Consider the following 11,728-nt stretch of genomic DNA (forward strand, 5'->3'; position numbering starts at 1 on the left):
GATACTATCGGACTATGCTCGAGTCAGTGTACCTACAGAAACTTGATTAAATCTACCTAAGTCAGCAAAGTGCCATCTATCCTGAATACATAACCATAGTAATAGGGCTACTTATATAACTTCGCATATAAACGTCCTAACTTTTTACAAAAATGGGTTGTCAAATTTTAGTTTAGAAAACGTTTTCGAAGCTTTATTTCCTCATTTATGCTCTGATACCACCTGTGGCAGAACCGCCTAATTTAATGCCTCACAGGAGTGCTTGTCTTCCATTAGACACTAAGCACTCAGGGGAGAACACTAGATTACTTGGTTCCGTCGGGCACACCCCAGGGGAGAACCCGAAAATCCACATTTTTGCCACCAGAATCACAAATGAGAGAATAAAGCTTACATCATTCGTAACCATTTCTTACATCACTTTTATTACAACATCAGAGTATAATATTTATTAATGTAACAGCGGAATAGAAACATGTGAACAGAGTTACAGCGGAAATAAACATCTATTAATGACATGGTGAAGTATTGATATATATAGACTACGGCAACAGATTATGAAACTTTCATTTATAAAAGTATTTGGTGAGAGTTATAAATAACAACTACGATCGCAGCGTAAAGGAAATCCTCTCTGAGCCCACCAGGAGGAATCCACACACAAAGGTCAGCTCAAGTGTCCACCTGTGACCTGCAACAGGGGGAATAAAACCCTGAGTACTCAATTGTACTCAGCAAGACTAACCCGATAGGAGAAAAGAAAAGACTCCAATGATATGCAAGGCTATCTGGTTTGTGGGTTGCATTTGCAGAAGCATTACTAAGTGTGCGTCCTTATATTTGATTTTTATTAATAGCCGCATTGGTTCGTTAACTAACCATTCTATGTAAGCACCTGTGCTACTTTCAAGCAAGTGGTAAGCAATCAGATTTCCTTTGTCCATCTTCCATCTTTCATCTTTCAGTTCTTACTACGATGCTAAACCGTAGACAAGCCGTACCGGATAGCCCGGCGATTCGCGAATCAATGCCCCCAGCTGGGTACCCCGAAAACACACGCCCCGCTTGTACCCCAGGCACAAGCAGGACCAACCCATCACTCTCCTGTCCCGGGTGTCCAGGTCCCCGTCCAAACTGGGACTCCAAGCCCCCGCCCCTGAGTCCCGGACTCAGCGCGGTGCAAGGACCTCCTCCACCAAAAACAAACCCTGACAGTCGGTCCGGAAAGAGCCGGATCCGCGACAAGAGAGCAACAAGCTTTCCAAGCGCCCATACACAAGTATGTGCTCGGGATAATAAGTCTGTGACCTGCCTAGAGTCATATGCATGATCGGTCCTTAATCGACCAGACAGGGAGAAACGGTGTAACCAAGCTATGACCCGCCTCCGCGGCGACACAACTTCTTACACCCACCAATACCCAAACCATATCTCTGCCCGGTCACCATTTTCCTTTCCACCATTTTCATATTTTCCAAGTGATAGTAATACAATAATATATTTCCTATCTCTCGCGAGTGACAGGCAATCACTCGACTTCTACCGGAGTCCTGTAGCATAGCATTCTACACGATCATGTCATACTAGTAAGACTCATAGGATAAAGATATATATGCAAGTGGGTTTCATTCAACTCCTTAAAACTTAATGCACAAATATAATTTAAACTGCAGAAAAGTAGGGGTTATGCACCGGGGCTTGCCTGGGTAAAATATAATTAGAAGTTAGCTTTCCATCATGGCGACATGATCTCCAAAAGCACCATTTCTTCAGCAATTCCCGATGACTCCGTGATCCATCGACGTCCCTATCATGATATGCAATGTAATGAATTGCAATGGTATGATCAACTGACTGCAATCGTGACTCGTATAACTACGCTCTACGTCTTTCAAGTGAACGAGCTAGTCCTAATGACGACCGTACTTAGGCTACATCCATGTTGTCGCATAAGACGATATTTCTCAACAATTCTTTTAGTTATATAAACCAACGGTGTTTCTTTATTTTATTCTATCGATTTAATCAGTATTCAAAATAAGACATCATTATCTATTTAGCAACTGATTATTCTGGAGCTACAAAAATTACGGTGAGTAACTACTACTGCTAGGAGTCTACTATACAAATTTCAGATTCAACAATATTACCAGTTTACCATACCAATTCCTACAGGTTTACCTTTCCGTAATATTAATTATCTCTAATTAATTATATAGCTTCCTAAGAATATTATCCACTATGTGAACAAATCATACTAGTAGGTAGATCATGATTTTAGGAGACTAACAAAACTGGTCTGACATTTTAATGATTTTCTTCTTATTTATTTTCAATTTTTGGAAGAGCATTGACTGAACAAAAACTAACACAAAAAGAGTAAGGGCCCGAGCGGCTGGCTCGGCCCGTAGACAATCACGCGGCCTACTGGCCGGACACAGCCCAGCGGCGCAGCCAGGCCAGCAGTGCGGCAGCAGACCGGCCAAGTGGCCCACGGCGCGGCGGCAGGCCGGCCAAACGCCCGCAGCGGCCCAGCCAGGCTGCAAGGGGTCGGCCCAGGCGGCAGGCCAACGGGCCAGGCGCGGTCGGTGGCCACTGACCGGCCCAGGTGGACTGATGGCGCGGCAATTAGCGAAATGACCCCTACGCTTCTCCCTATTCAGTCCTAGGTCCACAGTACTGTTTAAATGAGTCACGTATTTAGCAAAAAGGACCCCGTATAATTCTTTTGCTTGGATATATACCCTCCTCACCTTGCTTCTTCAATCTCAGAACAGAGCATCGATAGGGGAGGAGCTCCGGCCGGCCACGGCGTGCTCGCACACAGGCTGAGGGGCACGCGCACGGGGAAGGCGGTGGCGCTGCGGTGCTGGCAGGGTGCCTCCGTGCGCTAGGCGGCCGGTTGGATCGGCTGGCGGTCCAGCGTGGACCGGGGGAACTCCGGCATGGGCGGCTGCGGGCGCGCAGGGCACCGCTGAGCTGCGACGGCGGGGCAGCACAGCGGGGAGGCCGGCTCAGCGCGGCATAGCGCGCACGCGCGCGCGGGGAAGAAGAAACGGCGGGCGCCGGTGCGGGACGCACGGTGTGCTGCGGAGCTCGTGGGCACACGGACGGGGGCGCGGCACGTCAGCTCGACGGTGGCGCGGCCACGACGGCTCGGGCGCGGGTCGTGGACGCGGCGCGGTACTGCGACAGTGGGGCGTCGGTGCTCGCGCGGCGTGAAGCGTGGCCACAGCGAGGACGCGCGACGCGGGGATGGAACGGCTCCACGGCGGGATGGAGACGCGCGGGGAAGGCGCTGCGACTGCGAAGCTCGACCGACGGCGAGCGCGACTTGAAGGTGGGGCGGTCCAGCGCGGGACCGGGTCGTGGGCGCGCTCGGCGAGGTCAGGGGCACAGTGGTCATGGCTGGCGAGGCGGCTTGGGTTCGGCAGCTGCGGACGCTGCGGCTGCAGTGGAGCGGCAGGAATGGCGTGACACAGGGGGCTGGCGCGCGGAGGTGGGGGCGGCGCGGACACCGGGGCAGAGCGCCAGCACGGCCGCGGGAAACGTGGCAACGGCATTGGCCGGGCGGGTGCGCAGCGCGGGGAGGAAGAGGAAGAGCTAGGATTGCGACTCCCGCACGGAACCAGGAGCTTCACGCGTGCTCAGAAAGATAAAGAGGAGGGCAGTGCTACAGAACTGCAGGGTGCTCAAGCGGCCGGTCGGTGGAGAAAAAGGAGCGGCAGGCAGCAGCGCGGGGCCAGGCGCAGCGAACGGATGGCGCGACGCCGCAGTCGACCTTGATAGCGGGTCAGCCGGCCATATCTGAAGGACGAGAGCGGTGTCCGGTTGTGGCTTGGATTTCTCAAAAAGCCGGGTAGGAGACAGCAGCAGCAGCAGAGACATCGGACGCAGCAAAAAAAACGAAGCCGGCGATGTAGGCTCGGGAGGATGGCCCTGGCAGTGCGGCCAGCAACGCGAAAGATAAAGGCGAGACCTGAGCGGGTGCAGACGAACACGCTGTCCGGTCGGCGTGGAAAACAATCGAAGACAGACAAGACAAGTGAATCAGAGAGTGAGAGCAGCAGCTTTGATTGCTCGATGCCAGGCAGCAGCTAGTCGTGGCTAAGCCCCCTCCGCAAGCAGCACGTCACGGTGCTTTTCATTAAAAATGTTTGAACAAGACCAGTACAAACAGCAGCGGTCCTTAGTGTTGCATCGCACAGGAAAATTAGTACATGGCAACAGCACGGACACGCAACGGAGACCAGAAAAAGGCAGACATAGATATTCATGACGTTGACATCGCTTGGCATGTACGTCCGTGTGTGTATATATATATATATATATATATATATATATATATATATATATATATATATATATATATATATATATATATATATAACAGTTGCGCTATATATATAAGTATATAGTTCTATTTATTAATGGATTATATTTTTATTTATAAAAGTTGCTTTTCCCTGCTTAATCTACGAGAACACACCGTTCGCTATTTAATTACTTTGCTCACTATCGTCTGCTAAAAATGGCATTTTAAACATGAGCGCAATATTTTTTTTTTTTTTTTTTTTTTTTTTTTTTGAGAAACTTATTTAGGAAATTTTTCTTAGGCCTAACTCGCAGTGCTAAACGAGATCGTAACACCGGGTGTTACATGCTAAGAACAAGGTGTGTGTGAACCCATCGATTTCCTATCTAGTCTTGCTATGGTCTACTTGTGCTGCAGTCTAACACAAATAAAGCTATAGGAAACATCTGAGACGAACAAGCAAAACCATGCAAAAGTGAAGTACCACCAGTCTATAGGATCTCGCTCCTACGTTGTCCAGCTGCAAACATTTGTAAGTGATGGTTGTGTTTTATTGTTACTCTTGCCTTTGTATATATATAAACAAAAACTAATGAGCAATGTGAACAGAAGGAGAACAAGAGGAAGGCCACAAAAGACAATCAAGGACTTGATGAACAACATGATGATCCAGGACTTAAACAACATGGTCGACCTGGTGAAGATGTTAATGTTGTGGAAGTCTTCAAGGGCTTCCATACCAGTACAAAAAAGGGCCTAAGAAATGCTGTAAGAGCAGCAGTTCTAAGTACCTTCATTTGCTTTTTGTGAAATCTACTAAACCCATTGCCATAAAAGAAGGAAATGCAGTAGGGGCCTAATGTGGCAACATCATTTAATTTTGTAGTTGCAATTTTACACCATTCAATATGGTACCTGTACATTGTGCTTATGTAATCTCTATCGGCAGTAGGCTATAAAAGACCTATGCATTGTGCCTATGTAATCTCTATCAGCAGTCATCTGAGGAAGTGCTATGCATTACTTGTTATGAATTAATCTCTTGGGTTTTTAGTTGAAGTCTTCTTCCACTATCTATAACCTAATGTTTTACCGATTGAATTTTGTAGGAAGCTATGCAAGCAAAACCTGTTGCTGATGGGCAGCAACCAATGACTAGTGATGATATTGTTTCCTAGGTTCTTTGCCTCTACCAAGGCAAGCGTCACTCCTAGGCAAGCAGCAAAAATCTTTTTTGAAGAATGCTGGTATCCTAAAAAGCTCCACTAGAGCAGAGACATCGGCGGAGATGATAGTTCAGGAGCATCTTGTTGGTGAATAGGAAAGTACATCTGAGCTCGTCGAACTAGTGGATGAACTAAAGGTGAGGATAGAAAAGGCTGAAAGGGAGCTTAAGGAATTCAAGCAACAGCAATAGTAGGAGTACAATAGGCTTAGTGAGCTAGTCTTGTGCTTAAGCTCTCCTGGTAATTAACTCTCTGTCTTCAACTCCTACAGCTTGATGCGATGAACATTTGCGGTCTATTGTGTGGACACATGTGATGGTTTGATGTTGTGATACTCTGTTAGTGGTTCGCTGCTGACGTGTAAAATGTCAATTGTGGTTATTTGATTGCCAGGTTGAATTGTTATGTAATCAATCTGTACAATAGTGATGATCTCAAATTACTTCTATGACAAATTGATTGTACTCCACACGGTAGAACCAAAACAGGCCACGTGATCAAATAAAAATGCGACATGTGGAGGAACTAGTGCATGACATGTGAAATAACCAGAGCACGACATGTGGGCTATTAAAAATCTAACAAGTGGAAGGATGTCATCAAGCCATGTGGCCGAATAAAAATGCAATACATGGACAAACAGAGCCATGACGCATGGTCAAATGAGAAATAGCCACGTGGACTAATAAAAATACGCCACATGGTCCAATGAAGAAGTGACACGTGATCCAACCGCAACATGACACTGTGTCCATAGAAAACTAACTTGTGGAACAACAGGAATACGACACGTGGTCTAGTAAGAACCTAAAACATGCAAGAACCAGAGATGGCCACATTGTGCAATAAGAAGGTGACACATACCCGAACCATCTCCAATGCAACTGGCTATAGCAAGTACACGTGGAAAGCATCTCCAACGAAAGCACCCACCAGCGTGGCAGCACCCTACCATGCATGCCAAAATAGTTCTATGACATTCTGTTTTCGTCATAGATCAAGCCACTTCTATGACATTTTGCAAAAATCATCATAGAATTTTAAGTGTGACGTGACTTCTATGATGAACTAGTTTTCATCATAAATTCGTCATAAAACTAAAATTATGATGAATTTGGCTCATTCAGTGATGAAAGCTGATCGTCATAGAAGTGGATATTCCTACTAGTGTATTGACCCCTGCCGCAACAGACAAATAGTGGTGGTGATGGTCGTCTGCTTCACCAAAGGCGAGTGGTATGGCGGTGATGACAAAACAACCAATGGCCCTTAAATCCGATGGTGATAGAATTGCATCCGGTTTTCACAATGTATTTGCTAATTCAGCTGGGCCTTAATAACTTACTAACACATCATACAGATATAATCATTACCCATCATTCATCATGTCCACAACAAAGAGTACTTGTTATAATAACAATGCTCGACACTAACATAACAACTATGTCAACTGACGAATTAACACAAGCGATACATAGATAGCACAATAAAGGTTTTGCTCTCTATAGACTTACATAACTAAAACAAGGTAGATGTGCTCCACTCCTTTACATTGGCACTCCTTGATCAGCTTGGTAGCCAATGCAGCATGGAACCCCTCTTCTTCCTCCCATAGCCATTGTAGGAAAATTGTTCAAAAACACTGAGACTCCAAAACCTACACAATGCAAAGCAACAGAATTAATAATATTCAACATACCTTTGGCTTAGTTACTAAGCCAAAATTGGACTATATATAGACACAAAACAACTCCCTACCTGAACAAAGACATGTCCTAACAACAAAATACAGCATATGCACCTTTACTGCTCTACTAATGACTCCATAAACAAGAGAACATAAGGCAGATAGTGAGGTCAATTCAAATAAATACTCTAGGTACTTTTAGGATAGCAGACAACCTAGGCAGGGAGGACATGAACTTTTCTATGGCTCATGTCATAGGCCATCAAGTTCTGTCCTCCCCAACAAGGAAAATCAAATTCTATTCTAGGTGAACTACAATCACTCTATAGTCCGCATTGACAGCCTTGGAACTGAGTCTAATATTGTTTAGTCCAAATAGCTACAGCGTGTTCACCGTATGCTTCAATATCCATTTACTAGTACCATAGTCTTCAAGAATCCATATTGAAAGGTCAGACATATTGAAAATATTAGCAATACATAGACACAACTGGCTCTGATATCCATGGATGGGCATTGCAGGACCTTGTGGCCTAAGAATTTTCCTCCATGTCTTTCCCTCTATATCAATAGCAACTATGTGGGACACCTCCAGCATGTGCATAAAACCATTAAGAAACACAGTTCCTGAAAATTTGCATATTAGAATATCCTCTCCCCATTCAGATTCTTTACACATACATGCTCCAGTTTTGGATGAGTCAATGCTGACAACTAACACCCCAGGTGACCTTACCCATAGTTCTACCACATGGAAGTGCGAGGAGATTATGGGATCAAACCCCAAGCGAGCTGAACCATAACAAAGGTTGCTATGCGGCAGTACCACTAATTTGTTAGTCATCGGATTGCAGACGATATAGCGAAGCCCAATGCACCAGCAAAGGAAGAGGCCTCTGCAGCAATCTGAGATGACTAAATCCTAAATGGGGAAGGGCAAGAAGGAAAAGGAGGGGTATTCATCAATGAAGCTGGTGAATCAGCATTTGCCTTTCTAGTTGCCATACATGAATCCAGCAACAAACTAGGGCAGCTCCTTATGGTGCTCGGATTTGGAGATTAGGCGGTACTAGGAGCGACACACACACTTGTAGCTGCACAAGGTGTAGGCAATGAGGCGGCGGAGGATAAGAACCAAGACATCATCTATGAGGATGTCGACTTTGTTCCTCTTGTTGGTGGCCTCCTCCTCCATCTTGACTAGGATGTGGTGGAGCAGGGCCGACGATGGAAGCGATAGCGATGTCGCCTTAATCAGAATAGGAGCACCAGTGGGGATGTGCTCGTGAGCTCCTTAACAATCAGATGGAAGCTTGATTCATACTCAGATGAGATAAGAGGGGAATAAAAAGATAAGAAACATGGATAAGGGAAGTGCGAGAAAGTATTACCCTTACCTTTGGATCTTGCGGTAGTGAGCTCGAGCGGCCACGGTGGTGATGTGTGCCAGCCTGATCATCGGTGGATCTGTGCGGGCATACCGGTGAGGCGTACCAGCGCAAAGCACTAGCTTGGCAGCGGTGAGTGGCGGCATGCACGCCGATGAGTAGGAGAGGCATAGCAGCACTTGAGGAGACGGATAGGATGGCGGCTGGGTGGGTAGCGGTCTTTGTAAGCTAACTACAAATGAACCAAAAAATTCTAAAAATGAGCGCGAGTCTCGTGCTGGCTTGCAAATTTTGATGGTATTGGCGGTGAAGGCTACCGGCGGTGGTATTGGGTCTTAAAGAAGATAGTATGTAGCACCTAATGATGGGTGTGTCATACAAAAATTGAACATTGGAAAGGAACAAAATATTATGAACATTATTTTTGCAGGTTACAACAAGAAGATGTTAGCACCTAACTGCAAATAGCGGCGGTGATACAATTTTTTCAATAATGCTTATATCCGATGGTGACATAATTGTATAATGTTGATACTAATTTAGCTGAGCCTTAGTAGCTTACTGAACATGTTACGATTCCTTTCTGAACTCGTTACAGTTACCTTCCTTCTCATATGATGCCGTTCGATTCCCTTGCATATGTTTCCAATTTCTTAATACAAGTTATTCAAGTCATCCCCACTAATAAACATGAGCGGAGAAGACAACAATCAAGGTCCATGACATCCATGGCCACCCACGTGAGTCATGGGCGATGGAGCAAGGAAGACGACGCGGACCATTTAATTCCCTGCACTTTGCGATCTAACAGTAACGCTGAATCACTGTATGAAACGGCGATGGGAGTTGCAATAATGATAATTTGCAAACACAGCAAACCAATTTACAAATAAACCAAGGCAAATACTTTCACCCTAGCACCATCTCAATGAGGTACTTTAGCTCACGTCTATGTAGCCAAGCCAAATACTATGACACTTTAAAAAATGGAGTAACAAGCATTATAGCCATTCAGTTATTAATTGTTTTAAGGCAAAAACTATATATAAATGACATAGTAACAATCATCACAGCAATTTCAATGATAACTTCAGTTTAATTCCACATATATACAATAACAAATACCTATCAAAGACTATTGGGTGTACAATAACAAAGACATGTCGAGTACAGGTACATCCCATAGTCGAGTTAGAGACAGACAGTGCAAGCTAAGGACGAGGTAGCACCTCGCAAAACTTCCACCAGCATCTTAGTGAGGTGCTTTACCTTCCCTACTACTGCACCTCTCATGGTCGCGAGCGTGAGAGAGATAGAGGCAAGAAGAGGAGCATCTCAGTGAGGTGCTTTACCTTCCCTGCTGCGCCTCTCATGGTCACGAGCACGAGAGAGATAGAGGCATTGAAGAAGAGGAGGCGGCTAGGTGGGGAAGAGAAGCACCGCCATCGTCACTGCTGCTCTAGAGGAAGGAGGATTGCTAGGGCACCAGATGGTGAATTGACACAAGAAATGCACAGGGCAAACCAGGGATACCAAAGTGCATTGAGTACCCCTTGGCTTGCCCAAATAAGTGAACCCCCTTAATCGCAAAACCTCCACTAGCACCTAGATCGAGTAGCCTCCGCTGCGCCTAGATGTCTATAGTACACAATCTAGAACGCCTTCTCCCAACGCCACTGCTACCGCCGAAGGAGTTGGAGAAGGAGCGCCATGGCAATGAAGAAAATATAGTTGGTTGGCTCAAGAGCTTTGTCTGTATCTACTCCGTAAGGAGGAAGGAGTGTGTGGATTGCTAAGAAGCGCATCCAGCCCCGACTTAAATAGGCCAACCTTGAAGATGGAGAAACATAGAGGAGCAGTTAATATAAGCATCAGGGAAGACGAGGCATACTCCATTGGAAAGTAATGGTGATGCAACTGTGTTGTGGGTAGTTGAGAAATGAGGAAATAACTCACACTGAATTTACTACCACCAGTACACCAAACGGTCGTGTAGGGCCGGCGGCCAGAACGCCTATCCTAGTAGGATTGGCATTCCAAACGATGGTGGAATTCAACCCCAATACCACCGTTGCATTGATGGTTTTTAACTATCAGTTTCCTTCCTTAGGAGGCCTCCATATTGGTCCAACCGACGGTGCAAGTATCATACCGACTTTTTTATCGCTATGGCAATGAAAGTGGCGATAGTGATAAGTTAACCTGTAGTAGTGTTACCTTGGTAGAAGGGCGTTAATTCCATCCATTTTGTTGTTGGGAGTGATACCCATTGTTGTTATTGTTGTTGTTGTTGATGAAGTTCACGTCCTCCCTTGTTTTGGGACAATTGTTCCCCGAATGATCATCTCCGCCACAAACCTCGCACCAAGGATTGGCTTCAATGGCCTGTGTGGTGGCGTAGTGTTGAATGGCCTCTTGATCTTTCTTAAAGTTGGATCCTTCATCTATTTTCTTCATCAAGAGATCCATTTTGGCAGAGAGTATGTCCACCTCATGAATGGTGTGCATACCTCTCTTCTTTGGATGGATGTGTTCGTCATTCCACCCTTGATTGGTCACGATCTTCTCGACGAGATCCCTTGCATTTTCACATTGAGTTAAAAGAATGCTCCTCTAGCGATAGCATCTAGGTGACTATGGTTGGTCAGCCATGGTAGAAACCTTGAATTATGAGTCATTCTTTAATCCCATAATGAGGACAAGCACGTATGTACTCCTTAAGATGTTCCATTGCTTTAGGAATCATCTCATCTAATTGTTGTTTGAAGCTTGAAATCTTTCCACAGAGGGCGTTGGTCTTGCCCATCGGGAAGGACTTCTTGAGGAATGCATTGGCCCATCTATCTCAGGTGGTGGTCCCCTCATGGCTACATAGAACCATTGTTTTGCCTTCTCGAGCAAAGAGGACAAGAAAAGATAGAGACGGATGGTGTGAGACGTCACCACTTTGATGGTGAAGGTACCACATACCTCCATGAAGTGTTACAAGTGTGCGTCGGTGTCCTCATGGGGCTTCCCACAAAATGGGTTGGCTTGCACCACGTTGATTAGCGCAGGCTTGAGCTAAAAAGTAGCGTCCCCTAAGTTGACTTGGGGTCCTGTGGCCACGTTG

At 45.7% G+C, this 11,728-nt stretch overlaps 1 non-coding gene across 1 annotated transcript; it reads left to right on the forward strand.

Moving 5' to 3' along the window:
- Positions 1–11,300: 11,300 nt before the first annotated feature.
- On the forward strand, positions 11,301–11,407 carry LOC136530028 (small nucleolar RNA R71). Its single transcript, XR_010777537.1, has one exon. It is a non-coding gene; the product is annotated as a small nucleolar RNA R71 (small nucleolar RNA).
- The last annotated feature ends 321 nt before the right edge of the window (positions 11,408–11,728 follow it).

The sequence above is a fragment of the Miscanthus floridulus genome, chromosome 19 (assembly GCF_019320115.1).
Source record: "Miscanthus floridulus cultivar M001 chromosome 19, ASM1932011v1, whole genome shotgun sequence".
In the NCBI taxonomy this organism is placed as follows: domain Eukaryota; kingdom Viridiplantae; phylum Streptophyta; class Magnoliopsida; order Poales; family Poaceae; genus Miscanthus; species Miscanthus floridulus.